At 34.4% G+C, this 20,000-nt stretch overlaps 1 protein-coding gene across 4 annotated transcripts in view; it reads left to right on the top strand.

The window, feature by feature from the left end:
- The window catches only part of LOC137645653 (long-chain fatty acid transport protein 1-like), a 169,678-nt gene that overhangs the window by 90,945 nt on the left and 58,733 nt on the right, over positions 1-20,000 (top strand). The gene's annotated exons all lie outside the window — the stretch shown is intronic.

Below are 20,000 nucleotides of genomic sequence, written 5' to 3'. Positions count from 1 at the left end.
ATTGAGGAAATATTTATTGAAGATAGTTAGATATATAAAAGACCCGGTTTAATGATGCGTAAAGAATCCATTGTATCCCATCACTATGATGATGGAGTCTTTTTCAGCTTGGGATCCTGGGACCTTTTTTGATAGAGCATGTGTTCACGTCCGTACGTCTGGATCTCTTGCTGCCCCCCCCCCTCCCACACCATAGTCTTCCCCTGGAAAACCCCTCCACTCCCCCTCCCCTGAAAAACCCTCCTCTCCCCTTCCCCGTGTTGTCAAGGTTGGCAAATGTCATTCAGGATATAGCCATCAGTATTCATTTAATGCAGTATTAAATTGAGAAGGGCTTGGAGAGAGAGAGAGAGAGAGAGAGAGAGAGAGAGATAATTCTTTCCTTAATATTTATTTGAGAGAGAGAGAGAGAGAGAGAGAGAGAGAGAGAGAGAGAGAATTCTTTCTTAATATTTTATTTGAGAGAGAGAGAGAGAGAGAGAGAGAGAGAGAGAGATAATTCTTTTTCCTTAATATTTATTTGAGAGAGAGAGAGAGAGAGAGAGAGAGAGAGAGAGAATGTGGAATTTACCTTTTTTGATTCCATTTCCTATTTATTTGGGAGTTTCAGTTACCAGACGTATTGTATATTATGCTTTAGAATATTCTATTGCATATGAATATTGCAAGTTCTATTATGATGATCTGGAACATAACATGTTTCAGACTCGTTTACACTCAGTGAAGTGATCAATTATTCCTTGAGACACATCAGTGTCTTTTCAAGATTGAAAACCCATTCAAAACTCTCAACTCTCTCTCTCTCTCTCTCTCTCTCTCTCTCTCTCTCTCTCTCTCTCAATGAAATCGTAGCGACATGAAAAATAGGAATCTGAATTGTGTTAATTTCCTCTTCGTTTTGGATATAAAAAACTGTTCGTATGGGAAACTTTGATTTCGAAAAGTACCATTATATGCCTGTATAACCTTATGGCATTTTTTGTGGGGCTGTTTATTCACCTTTTTTATTAGGTCAATCTTTTGGGTTCAAACTTAAGAGCATTGTAAGCCAATATTCTTTACACTCTTTGTTTTGTCATTTCTACTCAGACACACACACGCACTATACACGCGCGCGCGCGCCACACACACACAAACACACACACACACACATATATATATATATATATAGAGAGAGAGAGAGAGAGATAGATATATATCATATATATATATATATATATATCATCATCATCAACTGTAACTAGTCCACTGCAGGACAGAGGCCTGAGACATGTCTATCCACTCGATATAGAGTGTGTAGAAAACACGAAAACTGACACGTGATGAGCATAAAATCTCTCTCTCTCTCTCTCTCTCTCTCTCTCTCTCTCTCTCTCTTATATATATATATATATATATATATAATGTCATTATATTCTTCTCAGAAGAAGATACCTCATATCTCTTGCTAAACCGCCAACGGTTGACATTACTCTTTCCAGAACTGTCCTCCTAAAGAGGGTTAATTGGAGTGAAGGTCCTATGCTCGAGATTTGGGGGGGGGGGGGGGGGGGGGGTTAGCTTCATGTTTGGTAACGGTCTTCCCTTAACGGATCGGATGTCAGGCATCATTAATGGGACAATAGGGGTTACTTTTCCCCTTTCATTGCGGGCAATTAATTCGACATCTATTGCATAGGAAGAAAAGGGCGATAGGGTAAGGAATACATCAATCACTTTGCTTGTTGTTATTCAAGAATAGTTCAACTGTGATGGATATTCCGGCATTTTTTTTTACCCCCCCCCTCAATGAAGTTGGGAGGAGGTTATGTTTTCGCCCCTCTTTGTGTGTTTGTAATTTGTGTGTGTGTTTGTTTGTGGTCAGCTTCCAGGCCATGATTTTAATCGTAGAGTAATGAAACTTGCAGGGATTAACTTTTACGTAAAAAGTTGGAAGTGATTAAATTTTGGAAGGTCAAGGTCAAAGGTCAAGGTCACTATCAAGCAAAATGTGCAATTTACGTAATCAGCCATAAGTTTTGACATCGTTGTTACAGAGACTTCAAACTTGGTTCATATTTGAGTGTGTGAAAATCCACACCAGTTAATACATGTTAAGATCAAAGGTCAAGGTCAAGGTCGAGAAATAAAGTGTGGTGGCGGAGGTCTAAGCTCTACTGAGCGCCTCTCTAGTTCAAGAATATTTCAACTGTGATGAATATTCCGGAATTTATTTTCTTTTATGTTAGTCATGTGACTACGTCATTGATGCTTGTCCCATGTCTTGCGGATACCTATATTCTGAATTTCAAGATAAACTAAAAAGAGAAGTAATGAACAATTTAAATAAAATACTTTAAAAAACAGTAACAACAATAAAACATCTTTCATATATAAACTATAAAAAGAGACTTTTGTTATATCCAACCAAGTTTGAAATATTACTGATTGAATGCTCAGCATTAAAAAGACATCTTTTTTTTCATAAATCCTCGTGATTGGAGTTAGTGTTGGGTCAGCTTTTGTCACAAGTCAATGAAAGACAAAGATAAATTAACAGGATATTCTTCTTTTCTTTACAACCTTCGCAATATCTCCAAATTGCGACGTGATCTTATCAACCTACCATCCACTAGTATTCAATTGCGAATTTCACATTACGCTTTAATACTGTGAAGAAGTATTAGGTAATGACAGTCAATTGACTTAGGGTGACATGGCCAGGGTGTACATTTCTAGCACAATACACGTCTCGTCTATTTGTTCACAGTTAGTAGGTTATTACACCTTGTTTTAGCAGAGGTTCAAGTCTTAAGTAAATGGCTTTTACACTCAATATTGCAAATTTTGTTAAACTATTTTGTTTGTTAATTTCATAGTTACTTCCGCCAACGAAGTTGGAGGAGGTTATGTTCTCGCCCCTGTTTGTGTTTGTGTGTGTGTGTATGTTTGTTTGTGAACAGCTTCCTGGCAACATATTTAATGGTAGACTAATGAAAACTTGCAGGGATTAACTGTTATGTAAAAAGCTGGAAATGATTAAATATTGCAAGGTTTAAGGTCACGGTCAAGCAAAATATCCAGTTCACTTAATCAGCCATAAGTTTGGACATCGTTGTCACAGACACATCAAAGTTGGTTCATATTTTAGTGTATGAAAATCTACGCCAATTAATACATGTTAAGGTCAAAGGTCAAGGTCAAGGTCGAGCAAAGGGTCGAGACATAAGCTGCCGCGTCGGAGGTCGGCGCTCTCCTGAGTGGCCTTCTGGTCACAGATACTATTTTGAGTTATATGTCTCATGCAGTCAATCAACTGACAATGTTTTGAAGCTATTATCTTAAAAGATACATTTGGACCAGGGACCTTAATCTTAGCATAAGCGGTTGTTCCTGATGTAGCCATCATAATAATCGAAGCGCATAATGCTATTTTTGACCTTTTCTTGAAAGTGAATTGTGTCTTAAGCTGTTTTGCTGTCCTGTTGGGTTGAAAACAGTCGTGAAAGCCAAAAGGCAAGGGACTAGGGATGGGGAAAACTGGATTAGAGCAGTTGTACCGACTCGCGCTTCTCTTGCAAGTTTTTAGCAAGAAGAAAAACTTGCTGTAATGACAGTATAAGTCAGCCTCTCTCTCTCTCTCTCTCTCTCTCTCTCTCTCTCTCTCTCTCTGCAATTGAAAAGATACACCACTCAATGTGACAATTTCTTTACATGCAGAATAGCAAATACTTGGAATAGACTTCCAGCGGATGTAGTCAACAGTATCACGGGTAAACGAGTTCAAGAATAAGTTAGACAAGATCACAAGAACTCTCTAAATGCTTTAACTAAATCGCTCTACCAAAGAGCAAATGGAGGCTCCGAGGATGAACTAAAAAGTCTTACAGACATCCAAAATCCTCGTATCTCTCTCTCTCTCTCTCTCTCTCTCTCTCTCTCTCTCTCACTTGAACAGGTTATGCTATTTTTTTCATGTTAATCCAACATGACGAGCAGGTTATCTTGCTCTTAAATATTGTATTTCTTTTGTTTTTTTTTTTTTACTTTAGGAACTGACCATCCGTAACAAAATTATAGTCTGGGGAGCAAGTTTCAGATTTGACTAAGTTCAGACTAAATACTATCATCATTATTCCCTACTTTTTTATACTTACAGACGATGTCGAGTCACTGTGTCGAACTTTTTGTGTTTACTTAATAGTCGCAAGGGAAGTTAATCTTCGTTGAGGGTTAGCCATGAGAGTTTAACCTTTGCGGCGCACTGTAGGCATTGCTTAACGGTCTATGCAACGCCTCTTCGAACCCAAGATGTAGCTACTTTTTAGCCTTCTGTTTTATCTCGGTTCCCTAATCCAGTATTTCCCATCCGTATCCTCGGCTTTCATGACTCTTCAACCCCACAGGACAGCAAAAGGCTTAAGATACAATTCGCTTTCAAGATAAAAGGCAAAAGACTTGATTTTCATTTATAGAATTTTAGTTAATATGATTTGGTATTCTTTCTTAAAGAGGGTGCCTTTGATAGAAGGCTTTGGAGAGGGCGAATCAGGCAACCGACCCCTTAATGCAGGGATAACGGTAGGGAAGAAAAATGTTTGTAATATTGTTTCTCTAGAAGGGTTACTGATATATTCATCCCAGTGAGATCCTAACTCTCTTTATTCTTCAACTTTATAATACTGTAGATTCTTTTAATATAAACCATATTTTTTGTTGTACTTTCTGTTTTTTTTATATGTATACAATTAGGATTATCGTATGATTATACGGTGTAAATGATTATTTTTTCCCTGTTGGAGCCATTGGGCTTATAGCATCGTATTTTTACAACTAGGGTTGTAGCTTAGCTAGTAGTAGTAGTAATAATAATAATAATAATAATAATAATAATAATAATAATAATAGTAAAATCACAAATATACAAATACACTAGCTAAGTATATACAGTTTTTTCTTTTAAATTCACACCCAACAATTAGTTTCCTGAAACTCATGTTTATGGTATGTTCAAGTCATTTACAGTCGGATGTGTTGTTCTTTTACTGTAATCTCCTAAAATCTGAGTTACCAAAAAAAGTTACTAAAAAGTTTAAGGATCAAATGAACTTTAACAAAACGTTTCATGATCAAAGAAACGTTAGTTAGAAGTTCCAGGATCAAATGAACTTTAGTTAAAAGTTTCAGGATCAAATGAACTTTAACAAAACGTTTCATGATCAAAGGAACGTTAGTTAGAAGTTCCAGGATCAAATGAACTTTAGTTAAAAGTTTCAGGATCAAATGAACTTTAACAAAACGTTTCATGATCAAAAGAACGTTAGTTAGAAGTTCCAGGATCAAATGAACTTTAGTTAAAAGTTTCAGGATCAAATGAACTTTAACAAAACGTTTCATGATCAAAAGAACGTTAGTTAGAAGTTCCAGGATCAAATGAACTTTAGTTAAAAGTTTCAGGATCAAATGAACTTTAACAAAACGTTTCATGATCAAAAGAACGTTAGTTAAAAGTTTCAGGATCAAATGAACGTTAGTTAAAAGTTTCAGGATCAAATGAACGTTTGTTAAAAGTTTCAGGATCAAATGAACTTTAACAAAACGTTTCATGATCAAAAGAACGTTAGTTAAAAGTTTCAGGATCAAATGAACGTTAGTTAAAAGTTTCAGGATCAAATGAACGTTAGTTAAAAGTTTCAGGATCAAATGAACTTTATTAAAAAAGTTTCAGAATCAAATGAATTTTATTAAAAAAGTTTCAGGATCAAATGAACGTTAGTTAAAAGGTTTAGGATCAAATGAACGTTAGTAAAATGTTTCAGGATCAAATGAACTTTATTAAAAAAGTTTCAGGATCAAATGAACTTTATTAAAAAAGTTTCAGAATCAAATGAACGTTAGTAAAATGTTTCAGGATCAAATGAAATTTAATAGAAAAAATTTCATGACCAAATGAACGTTATTAAGAATTTCAAATTAACATTAGTAAAACGTTTCAAATAAACGTTGGTAAAATTTTTCAAACGAACGTTAGTAGAAAAGTTTCAAATAAACGTTGGTAAAATTTTTCAAACGAACGTTAGTAGAAAGTTTCAAATAAACGTTGGTAAAATTTTTCAAACGAACGTTAGTAGAAAGTTTCAAATAAACGTTGGTAAAATTTTTCAAACGAACGTTAGTAAAAATTTTCAAATAAACGTTGGTAAAAATTTTCAAATAAACGTTGGTAAACATTTTCTAATGAACGTTAGTAAGAATTTTCAAATAAACGTTAGTAAAAATTTTCAAATAAACGTTGGTAAAAATTTTCAAAATGAACGTTAGTAAAAAGTTTCATAATCAAATGGACATTAGATCAGGTATGTCTCTTGGAAATGGGCAGGATGTATGCTGGAGTAGACATGGTGCTTCTGAAAGTACCCAGGATGTTGTTTAATCCGAAATTATGGCTTCAAAGCTCTCGTGTCCATTGCTAGTTCAGATTTGTGCCTCTCTTGCATGCCGGGGATTTTGGCCCTTGGGAAAATTAATGTCATTGTTGAATTTATTTGTTTTTCATGTGGTTTTTGTATTTGTTAGAAGGCAAAAGACTGTTACTTTGCATTTAAAGACTTATTTTTTCATGTATTTTTTTATTTTTTTTAATAAGCAAAAGACTTATTTTTCATGTATTTTTTATTTTTAAATAAGCAAAAGACTTATTTTTCATGAATTTTTTTTATTTGTTAGAAAGCAAAAGACTTTCTGTGTATTTTTTGTTTCAATTCTCAGATGGAATGCAAAAGTCTTATTTTTCATGTAGTTTTTTTATTTATTTGTTAGATTGAAGGCAAAAGGCTTACTTTTTCATGTATTTTTTTATGCTATTAGGTAAAAGACTTATTTTTCATGTATTTTTTGTTGTTAGAAAGCAAAAGACTTTTCGTGTATATTATTTTCAATTCTTAGATAGAAGGCCAAAGACTTACTTTTTATGTATTTTCTTTTTAATTTGTTAGAAGGTAAAAGGCTTTGATTTCTTATGACATACAAGATGATGCTGTCATAAAATATTTTCATTTTTATTCGCCAGATACGTTTACAGTATTAGGAAGAACTTTCATTTTCAATTTTTTTGTTTATTCAGCCAGTTATATCTTTATACCATCATATGATCATCGGTAAACAATATTATCGTTATAACAGTTTAAAGTTTTCTTAACACTCCGTGAATCTATACAGAACCCGTTTGGGTCTGTTATTAGATCAGACTTCATCAAATATTTACGGAGATTGTCTTGAACAAGCAAATACTTTTTGCGTTCTTCTGCCTTCTGTGAATTTGCCTTTGGGAGGAGTTCCGGTACCTCTGAGGTAAAACAGGGTCTTTATTCGAATGACCTCCAAACAACCTGTGGATTGGTTAAATCTGCTGCTTTGCTCATTTCAAGGTTACCGTTTTTGTCAGGCACTACAATGAAACTCTGCACAGGTGGATGCGCATGGTGTTTGCTAATGTTTGTGTGTGTGTATAATTTATATATAATTATATATATATATATATATATATGTGTGTGTGTGTGTGTGTATACATTTATATATATAAATATATATGTATATATGTAATACATATTTATGTGTATATATATATGTATATCTTTATATATATATATATATATATATATAATATATATATTATATATATATGTATATATATATATATATATATATAGAGAGAGAGAGAGAGAGAGAGAGAGAGAGAGAGAGTGTATGTGTGTACTGAATGTGCTATCATAAGACCATAAGACCGTAAAATCGATATCTTTTCATACTTATATAAATTGAGTCGGCCTCTTCAGTGTTAATAAAAATTAAAAGTGTAGTTTTAAGAACATTATAATTATGTAGTGTGAAAACGCGACAAGGCCAATGGGATTTATGAATTTGGCAATATCATCGAAGATGAATAAGTTAGATTTTAGGAATAGTCTGCCATTCGACTGGCTGGGTATTGTCCTTGGGCATCCGGATGCCCCTCGAGCTGGGAGGATGACGAATATTATTCCATCATGGCTTTTATTTTTTTATGCACAACAAGTAATGCAATCATTCTGATAAGAGTATAGTTACCTCCGTCGACGAAGTTGGAAGGAGGTTATGTTTTTACCCCTCTCTTTGTGTTTATGAACCGCTTCCTGGCCATGATTTTAAATCGTAGAGTAATGGCTTGGGTGGAGAGTGGAGTGGGGGGCTTCGGCGCTGATCACATGTATATATGGTCAGTCTCTTGGGCATTGTCCTGCTCGATTGCCATGAGCGGCCTTTAAACCTTTAAAGGTATGTTTGTTTAAATTAGAAATTAATTCGAGAGGTGCATCTTAGGAGATTAAGAGTGATGTAGGGTTCTCTTAAGTGGGGTTTATACTGTCAAAACCTGCTTGTCAAACGGTTCGATGAGGTGGAGCCAGCCTTAAATGCATAAGGTTTGTGGACAATGAAGCCCCGCCCACGAAAGTCAGGCAAGAATAAAACTTTCCTCAAACCGTTCGACGAGCGTGTTCGACAACCGAATACCCCGTTCACACGTTCAAACATCACTTCAAATACTTGTCTGTCGAATCGCATTCGACGAACCGTTCGAACGTGTAAACCGCCTTCAGTTTGAATGATAATTAAGTTTTAACTGTTTTAATTGTGAGCAAATCGTTTGTATGAGATAGTTACGATATGTTTCTCCACTGATGATAAAGTCGTTGTGTTGATAAAGTTCATTGTTTCAATTTATGAAGAACTGGTTTAACTGGTTTAAACTTTTATTTCTTTCTTTGTAGATCCGTCTTATTTTACGTTTTGCTGCTTTTAATCTCATTATTAAAATTATTGAGATGCCTTTATGTGCTATGTTCTCGTGATTTCTTTCTTTCAATAGCACATTAGAACAGTTTTTGAAACGAATATTAGCTCTCTTGCTTGTGGGTACATTCAGGCATGCTGTTCTATCTTATTTCTCTTCCTCTCGTTATTTGGAAGATTTTATAGTTTATATATGAAAGATTAATTTAATGTCGGTGTTGTTCTCAAATTTTTCTTGTTGTTTATTTCATTCTTTCCTTTCTTCACTGAGCTATTTTCCTTGTGGGGGGGGGGGGGGCCTTTGGCTTATAGTATCCTGCTTTTCCTACTAGGGGTTGTAGCTTGGAAAGTAATAATAATAATAACAAGAACAATCATAATCATAATAATAATAATAATAATAATAATAATAATAATAATAATAGTAATAATAATAATAGTAATAGTAACAAATATTAGGGCTCCTAATATTTTCATCAGTGTTTTGAAATGTGATCAATGGACAGATTACTCAACGAATTGGCCACCTCAGTCAATTTGGCTGCAGGGAAAACTTTATGTAAATTATAATATTCACACGAAGAATGCATATAAACAACACACATGACATGAAGAAAGGATTGCTCGGTTGTTTGGGGGGTGGGGATGGGGGGGTCATCTTGCAACAGTCTACACGGATGTTGCATCATTATTTCAGTCTTTATTCCTGCCTGGTAGATTTCCCTTGACATGTTGCGAAGTCAATATCGTGAAGCTTTCAGTTATCACCAGAGAGCAAATAAGACCCTGTGTTTACATCTTGCCAAAACAAGACTTGAAATTAAGGGTTTAATGTTCTTGCTGTATTATTAATGATTCTTATAGAGACTTTTCGAAGAGAATATCTCCATTTATTCTGAATTTTCAAAGCATGGTAAAAGAATGTTTTAAGAATTTAAATTGGGAAAATGTAGGAATTAACATTACCTAGGAATACGTTGTCACTAGTGTTGCAAGTGTGCCACCTATGTTTGGAGCCTCGAGGAAGGACCCTGTGTTTGCATTTTGCCAAACAAGACTTGATTCAATTATTATTAATGGGTCTTATAAAGTTTTTTTCAAAGAGAGTATCGTTGTCACTAGCTTAACCAAGCGTTGCAAGTGTGCCACCTTGAGGAAGGCCGGAAGAGGATTATTAGTAACGCTGACTAGACTAATAGCTGAGTGTAGGTGTGTTGTCAGATCCACGTGGCATTTCACAATAGGGCCAATTTCATGCAGCTGCTGTGAGAGAGAGAGAGAGAGAGAGAGAGAGAGAGAGAGAGTGTCTCCATTTACATGTTTTGCTGTAAATGGCTAAGTTTTCTTGCTTAGGGTACACTCAGGACACTATTCTATCCTATTTCTCATCCTCTTGTTTTTTTTTTTTTTAAGTTTGTATTGTTTATATAATAGAAAAAGATCTATTCTAATGTTACTGTACTTAAAATATTTTTATTTTAATTGTTTTGGTGTTTATTTATGTCATTTCCTTTTCTCGCTGTGCTATTTTTCCCTGTTGAAGCCCTAGGGCTTATAGCATCCTGGTTTTCTAACTAGGGTTGTAGCTTACCTAGTAATAATGATAATAATAATAATAGTAATATTAATAATAAGTGAAAGTATGACAATATATATATATATATATATATATACACATACATATATACTGTATATATATATATATATATATATATGAGACAATCCCACAACTTAATCAAACTCGTTGTTTTCATGAAATAGTTAGCCTACTTTTGTCTCTTTTGGTCATCTTTATTTTTTTTTTCAGCAGTTTTATCTAAATGGAATTCATTATGATTCGATTTACATTTCTCACTTTCAAGATACCTCAGACTCAGACTTATCTCGAGATTTCGTAGCTCAAGTTGTTTAATCTTTAATTCCTAAATGGTGTTATTTTATCAATTCCAAGTATTCAAAGTTTTTTTTTTTTTTTTTTTTTTTTTTAGTTTGGAGTACTTTTCTGGGTACTTCATAATTTTTTCTTTCTCCATGTGATTAAAAATACATTTGTATTGTTAAAACCATTTTCTATCAACCTTGTCTCTGAGCGAAGTGTCCTTTGCCTCTCTTCTCCTTTAAAGACTAAAGGATATTCATGAATGGCAGAGGCAAGGGCCAGTGACATTGCCCTATCGAGCAGGACAATGCCCTAGAGACTGACCATATATACATATGATCAGCGCCCAAGCCCCCTCTCCACCCAAGCTAGGACAAAAGAGGGCCAGGCAGTGGCTGCTGATGACTCAGCAGATAGACCTGTAGGCTTCTCCAAGCCCCCATCCTTAGCTCGCAATGGTGGTAAGGTTGCATGACCATAGGAACTAACTAGTTCGAGTGGGACGCGAACCCCAGTCTGGCGTTCACCAATCGGGGACATTAGCACATCTGTCTTTGTGGCAGAATTATGACAATTCTTCGTTTTTAAGTGGCAGTGTAACACTTGCTAGGACAGTCATTCCAATTTTTACCTCTGCCAACGAAATGGGAGGAAGTTATGTTTTCGCCCCTATCTGTCCGCTTGTCTGTTTGTTTGTGGACCACTTCCTGGCCACAATTTTACTCATAGAATAGTGAAACTTTCACGGATTGATAATCATGTTGGGACGTGGTAGTGACTCAGTTTTGAAAGTCCTAGGTCAAAGGTCAAGGTCGAGCAAAAGGTCTACCGAATTAACCCTAACCTTAATCCCATGTCCTCACATGGTTGGCACACAGACTTCAAATACGTCTACGACCTAAATTGATTCTGGGAAAGGCAAGGTGACTTCGAGAAATAAGCTACCCTGACGGAGGTCTACACGCTCAGAGTGCTTTTCTAGTTCATCTCTGGGAATCACTGATCCCCTACTAATGAACTCCCTCACTTCCGCTTTTTTTGATATTCAAATATTTGGCCTATTGTTCTTTTCCGAGTCAAACCACAATCTCTCTCACTCCCTTCATTATGTTCATCCAAGCCTGAACTAATATTATTATTAATTATTATTATTATTATTATTATTATTATTATTATTATTATTATTATTATTATTACTAGCCTAGCTACAACCCTAGTTGGAAAAGCAGGATGCTATAAGCCCAAGGGCTCCAACAGGGAAAGTAGATCACTGTGGAAAGGAAATAAAGAAATAGATCATAAATGAGAAGTAATGAATAAAAATTATAAGATATTTTAAGAACAGCAACAACGTTAATATAGACCTGTCATATATAAGCAATGAAATTGACTTATGTCAGCCTTTTGAACATAAAAACATTTAGTGTAAGTTTGAATTTTTGAAGTTCCACCGATTCAACTGGCTAATTAGGAAGATTATTCCACAATCTGGTCACAGCTGGGAAAAAAAACTTCTAGAATGTATTGAACCCCATGATGGAGAAGGCATGACTGTTCAAATGAACTGCGTACCTTGTACGACGTGCAGGAGAGCACATTCGGAGAAGACTTGAATACAAAGGATGGTGTGCATTATAAAAAATCTTATGCAACATGCATAAAGAACTAACTGAACAACGGTTGCCAGAGATGAATATTAAGATCAGGAATAAGAAATTTAACGGATCCTAAGTTTTTTGTCCAACAAATTAAGATGAGAATCAGCGGCTGAAGGCCAGACATGGTAACAGCACTCGAAACAAGGTAGAATGAACTAGTTAAAAAGTTTCTTCATGATATATTCTCACTGAAAATCTTAAAAGACTTTCCCAATAAGCTAATTTTTGTGGAATTGAACAAGAAAACAGATCGGATGTGTTTCTCAAAAATAAATTTACAATCTAAAATTATACCTAAAATCTTAAGAGTCGTAGAGTTAAAAAAAAAAAATCTTATTAATGTTCGAGATCTGGATGTAGAGGAGCCACTGTTCTTGACCTACGTACAATCGTACTTCGAATTATGTTCGGGTTCAACTTCATGCCCCATAATTTTCACCAAGCACTAATTATAGCAAGATCTCTTTGAAAGGATTTGGCAACCTCAGAACTACATTCAGGCGATGGATGCAGAGAGTAGCATCATCTGCATAAGCAACGAGCTCGTATTTAGGCCAAACCATAACACTGCCCTGAGGAACACCGGATATTACATTTATACACTCACTATGGTGACTGTATCTTTGTGTGGGCATTTGAAAGTAAAATGTGATCTACTGAGAGAGAGAGAGAGAGAGAGAGAGAGAGAGAGAGAGAGAGAGAGAGAGAGAGATTCAGTTCTGTTCTGGTAGATTGCCTGGAGCTTCTCTCGGGACAATCGCTTATATGATAGTATGTCATATCCCTAGAGAGAGAGAGAGAGAGAGAGAGAGAGAGAGAGAGAGAGAGAGAGAGGTGAAACTGTGTTGACTGTGTCATTGAGAGTACAGTAGGTGATGATGTGAGTTTCTTGAGGTTGAAGGGCTGTGATCGGATGAAAGAGAGAGTAAGTGTGTGTGGGTAACAGTGAGTTTGAGCAGGGTAACGGTGGAACTCGTGTGGGGCGGGGCAACGGGGTGTTGTTTTTAGATTTTTTTTAACCACTTTTTTTTTTTTCATATGGTCTTGAAGTTGATCAAATACAATGTTTGCGTTTTCTTCTTTGACTTTTTGTTTTCTAAGATTCTTGGCTACTGGGGTAGTATTTATATGGTGGGGGGCTCCTCTTTGAGGTAATGGTTCCTAAGGAAGTAAACGATATATATATATATATATATATATATATATATATAGAGAGAGAGAGAGAGAGAGAGGAGAGAGAGAGGAGAGAGAGAGAGAGAGAGGGAGAGAGAGAGAGAGAGAGATTTATCTATAATTTAAATTAAACAGTGCTATTTGTGCTACATTTTGACACAAAATATTATAAAATACAGATAATATCAGACTTTATAAATTAAAAAAGAATCAATTTTCACATATTTTTTTCGTGTACATCATGACGATTATTAATATACAGTACCTTGGGATCGATCGGGAATAAGTTTGTTTTTAATGCTTTTCTTTATTGATTTATTTATGGATGACATTTTGGGATTAGTTGCATATTACCATTATAACTCGGTTCTTTTTGTCTCTATACATGTCGTTTTTTTTTCTTACCTTGAAAGCTGCCAATTTTGTTTGTTGATATTAAGAGATTTTCGTTCGAAGTGTTGCAGTTACAGGGTATTATTATTATTATTATCATTATTATTATTATTATTGTTGTTGTTGTTGTTACAAGCTAGGCTATAACCCTAGTTGAAAAAGCAAGATGCTATAGGTGCAAGGGTTCCAACAGGGAAAATAGCTAGTGAGGAAAGGAAACAAGGAAGTAAATGAACTACAAGAGAAAAATAAACAATGAAAAGATATTTCAAGAACAGTAACAACATTAAATTAGATCCTTCACATATAAAACATAAAAACTTCAAAAAACAAGAAGAAGAAAAAAATATGATAGAATAGTGTGCCCGAGTGTACCCCTAAGCAAGAGAACTGTAAACCAAGACAGTGGAAGGCCATGGTACAGAGGCTATGCCACTACCCAAAGACCAGATATTTTGCTTTGCTCAACCAACTGGATATTGTTTATAATAAAGCTCCATAATATCTGTATTACTGTAAAGATTACAAAGGACTAAGAAAAAACTGATCGCCTATTTTTGTCTATATGGAAGTTTAAACTTAGACGTTATTAGAACCGATTTTTTTTGGTTAAATTACATTAAGTAAAAAAATGCTTTACATCATTGTCTAATGGAGAAAAATTTAGCTCTACTGTTTCGAATAACTGGATACTAATCGCCTGTTTTTGTCTTTTATTAAAGTTAAACTTAGACGTTATGATTACCGTTTTATTATTACTTTACATTAGATAAAAAATGTTTTACATCATTGTCTAATGGAGAATATTTTAGCCTTACTGTTTCGAATTACTGGATACTAATTGTGGATGGACTATGTAAATGCTACATATTGTGTTTTTTTTTTACTTGTGGAACGTTTGGACATTAGTAGTGCTGTAGCTTGTCTCGAACTTACGGACATTCATCCTCTCAATCGGGAGAAATTATTACAATTCTTAAGAACAAATAGCAAAAAGTTCACAGCCTTGTATTCGATATTTCCCGATATTCTGGCTCCTTTTTATTTGCTCTCTCTCTCTCTCTTCTCTCTCTCTCTCTCTCTCTCTCTCTCTCTCTCTCTCTCTCTCTCTCAGTCAGTCTGTAATGTGTATCCTATTAAGATGTTCATAGACAAAGGTCTGTGAATATAAACAAAATTTAGAGTAGGGTATAAGACTTGTTTAAAGGTAAAGGTGCCGGGTTTCAGTTCATCAGAATAGATGCTCACTAGAACGTCAGCCGGGCAAGCCCGACCCCCCTCACTTTGGTGCCCAAACACAGTAGTATCCTCCCCAGTAAACAGCTTAAATTCACGGTCCCGGACTGGGATTGATCTGCTGCTATGTGAATGCTAGGCGTACGCGTTACCAGTTTACTCTCCATGTGTATACAAGAAAGGGAGATATATAGTAGGTGACAATTCCTTTTGGATAAACAGCAAAACATTCGTAAAGAATCAGTTGAATTGTGTTATCTGAAACTCGTGACTTGATTACAATTAAACAATTGAGTTGAAATTTTGCAGTCGTATGAAATATTTGAATAATTTCCAATTCATGAATATTTGTTGGTAATGGAGCGTAAACTGTCAACATATCTTGGGCAATTTTCCTCTTGATTTCAGCATTGCAGGTTTTTGTTTAAACAAATTAATTTTTTAATTTTTTTTTTTAATTTTTAACGAGGCAACACATTTGGATTGGGCTGAACTCAGACTTTGTTCCCACCATATCATTTGAACTCTCTTGTTTGTATGACATTTTGTGATTAGTTGCATATTACCATTATATGCAACCGACATTTTTCTTACCTTGAATGTGTTACTTCCATTACCACCGCCAACGAAGTTGGTAGGAGGTTATGTTTTATCCCTTGTTTGAGTGTTTATTTGTGAACACCTTCCTGGTCGCAATTTTAATCGTAGAGTAATGAAAGTTGCTGGGATTAAATGTTATGTAAAAAGCCGGAAATTATTACATTTTAGATCAAAGGTGAAGGTCACGGTCAAGCAAAATGTTCAATTCACGTAATCAGCCATAAGTTCAGACATCGTTGTCACAGAGACTTCAAACTTGGTTCATATTTGAGTGAATGAAAATCCATGCCGATTAATACATGTTTAGGTCAAAGGTCAAGGTCATGGTCGAGCAAAAGGTCGAGAAATAAGCTGCCATGGCGGAATTCTGCACTGCGCTTAGTGCCCCTCTAGTTTTACTTTATATGAACGAATTCAGCAGTGACAGAAGATAGCGTGCTGAAACACAATCGAAATCAAAACTAGCGTGATGGAATGCGTACACTATAGAATAAACGATGGCTACAAAAATGCTAAATATGCGAGCCAACCCATCCAGGTACATTCTATTTACCCTTCATATCTCGAGTTTTCTCGTGTTTTCTCGTGTGTTCTCTTTCTCGTGTTTTCTCGAGTTTTCTCGTGTTTTATCGCTCAACGGTTTAGCTCTTCGGTGGTTGTGTACGGCGGCATATTCAAGATTAATTGATTGAAATAACCTTAATTAAATTAAATCATTCCTTATCTTATATCTTTAATTGAACACTGGGTATATTTAGTAGCAAACAACGGTAAGATATAAAAGGAACACCTTTATAAGCTGTACAACGATACCAAATGGAGATACCATCTTAAATTGAAAGCATCCCATTTTTTTTCTTCAGTGAGAAATACAATGAACTATTCATGGGGGTTACTTGCAAGTCATCAGTATTGAATCTATCTCGTATTAGTTTTTGCACTTCTCTCATTGGAGACTAGTTCACGTAATCTGGCTACTCAGATTGTTGATTGATAAAAGAAATTAGCATCAATCTTCTTACCTTCAAATTTAATGTCACACGGAAAACGTATTAAACTTTAATAATTAAAGGTTTAAAGGTTGAAAATAAAGGCAGAGGCAAGGGACTGTGATATTGCCCTAGAAAGCTGGGCAATGCCCTAGAGACTGACCATATCATATGACCAGTGCCAAAGCCCCCTCTCCACCCAAGCTAGGAACAAGAAGGGCCAGGCAATGGCTGCTGATGACTCAGCAAATAGACCTTAAGGCTAAAGAAAGTAACGAGTTTGAGCGGGACTCGAACCCCAGTCTGGCGATCACCAGGCAGGGACGTTACCAATCAGGCAACAACAACCCAAATTATTCATATTCAGATATGATGCTTTTGTTTGTGAGTGCAATGGATGCCTGCCACAGATTGCATAATACAGTCAGATATATTATGTCAAATATTATATATTAATGTAATTGTGTACCCAAACACACGTGTGTATATATATATATATATATATATATACATGTATATATATATATATATATATATATATATTGTATAAACTTAGACAAGCAGCCACATATAGTATATATATATGTATATATATATATATATATATATATATGTATATGTATATATATGTATATGTATATGTATATTTAAGTGTATATATGTATATATATGTGTGTATATATATATATATATATATATATATATATTATACAATATGCAAATACAAATGTTTATTTAATAGTCAACTACCAGAAACATTCAATCTTACCATCTTGTATCATGTTGAGAAACCCCTCCTCTCTCTCTCTCTCTCTCCTCCTCTCTCTCTCTCCTCTCTCTCTCTCTCCTCTCTCTCTCTCTCTCCTTGTGTTATTTCTTTAAAATTTCTCATACAGCGTTTTGCCTTTAATAATATTCAGCTATTGTTCGGAACAGCGTTTAAATGATGAATCCTCTTAACAAAGCACAATAGTTCTCATATCGATTAGGACAAGTTTGCTGTTATAGCCAATTCTGCTGTGTGTGCGTACGTGGATTTGCATGGTTAGCTCATTCCTTGGGCTGTTTTTCGTATTTGTTTATAGAGCTGATGCAAATGGAAAAGGTTTTTGTGTCGTATATTTTCTGTACCCTTCAATGTATTTTTGGATTAGGTTATGGGGGACATTCCAAGAAAGACCATATTATTATTATTCTATTATTATTATTATTCTATTATTATTATTATTATTATTGCTATTTTATTATTATTATTGCTATTTTATTATTATTTTTATTATTATTATTATTATTTTTATTATTTTATTGTTAATATTATTATTATTTTTATTTTATCATTATCATTATTTTTAATTTTATTTTTATTATTATTATTATTATTTTATTATTATTGTTATTATTATTGTTATTTCATTATTATTTTTTATTATTAGTATTATTATTATTATTCTTTTATTATTATTATTATTATTATTATTTTTATTATTATTATCGTTATTATTATTATTATTATCATTATTATTATTTTATTATTGTTATTATTTTTATTATTTTATTATTATTATTAATATTATTTTAATTGTATTATTATTATTATTATTATTATTATTATTATTATTATTATTATTATTATCATTATTATCATCTAAGTTACAACCCTAGTTGAAAAAGCAGTATATTCTAAGCTCAAGTGCTCCAACAAGGAAAAATAGGTCAGTAAGGAAAGGAAATAGGGAAATAAAAACTAAATGAGAGGTAATGAACAATTAAGATAATATATTTCAAGAACCATAACAACATTAGAATAATGTTTTGTGTAAGAGGTCAGTGAGGAAGTGGAATGCTTGCTGGAGGCTAAGGAGGAATACAGTACTGCATATGATAGGATTGTTGAGCCAACTCTCCTTTACTGGAGTGAAGTGTGAATGTTCACTTTGTCCGAAAGAAAAAAAAATTTGAAGCTGTTGAAAACATCTGTTTGCATAGAATATTTGTCCCAAGAAGAATTGTAAAGGTTAAGGGGTTAGGGGAGCGTGAAAGTGTTTGAATAATTTGTATAAGTAAATATGGAACAATGTTTTGAGATGATTTTATTTTGTTAAAAAAAATGGATGACGTCAGACTAGCGAAAAGATTGCAAAATTCGATGGTGTTAGGATGGGGAGGAAAGGAAGCCCAAAGTGCGAGACAAAATAGGTAAAAGACGTATTAAGAAGGAAGCTGCTGTTCTTAATATCCAGTGTTGAAGAATGTCAGAGTTAAAAGAAAATGGCTTCTGTGTGTGTGTGTGCGTGAGTTCAACACGCCGCTGATCATCCTTCCTGTAGGTGTGTGAATGGGCTAATGTTTTTTTAATTTCTACCGAACATGAGGTCTGTCCACGTTTCAGGATTGAAAGTATAAAGATGGTAGTGATTTGAGGCTTTTCTCTTTCTCCGGAACCACTCCTTGCAAGAGGAAAGGGTCTTGGTATGAAAAAAAATTATTCGCACATACTCGTATATATATATATATATATATATATATATATATATTTACACACACATAAATATATGAGAGAGAGAGAGAGAGAGAGAGAGAGAGAGAGAGAGAGAGAGAGAGATACCCGATATATTGTTAAGTTTATAAATTGCATTTTTTTTAATATTGCCTGTTTAATTTAGAATTCATAACGTTTTGAGAGAGAGAGAGAGAGAGAGAGAGAGAGAGAGAGAGAGAGAGAGAGAGAGAGAGAGAGAGAGAGAGAGAGAGAGAGAACTTTAATGGGACTTTTGTACCTTGATTACCATCTTTTACCCTTCTCAGGGAGGTTCGACTTGACTCTTCAAACCACCTTATCCAGTTTTAGGTTCGAAGTCAGTCGACGAAGTTGTCTGCTCAGATGATGGGTATCATCCTAAGTCTGGAATCTCTGGAAATTGAATCGTAGCTTGCAGTCAAATGTCTGTCTGATTTTGGCATGAGTGTTTTTAATTATTTTTTACAATGGTGTGAAGATTACTTGAATTTCAAGGGTCTAATTATTCTTTAGGTATCTATTTTAATGATTTTACTCTTAGAATATTTTATTTTTCCTTGTTTCCTTTCCTCATTGGGCTATTTTCCCTGTTTCAAGCCCCTGGGCTTATAGCATCATGCTTTTCCAACTAGGGTTGTAGCTTAGCTAGTAATAATGATGATAATAATAATAATAATAATAATAATGATGATGATGATGATGATGATGATGTGTTCAAGTTATTCATCATTTCAGGCCAGGATGCC

This window comes from Palaemon carinicauda, chromosome 8 (assembly GCF_036898095.1).
Source record: "Palaemon carinicauda isolate YSFRI2023 chromosome 8, ASM3689809v2, whole genome shotgun sequence".
Lineage (NCBI taxonomy): Eukaryota > Metazoa > Arthropoda > Malacostraca > Decapoda > Palaemonidae > Palaemon > Palaemon carinicauda.
This window is presented reverse-complemented; position numbering and strand designations above follow the sequence as displayed.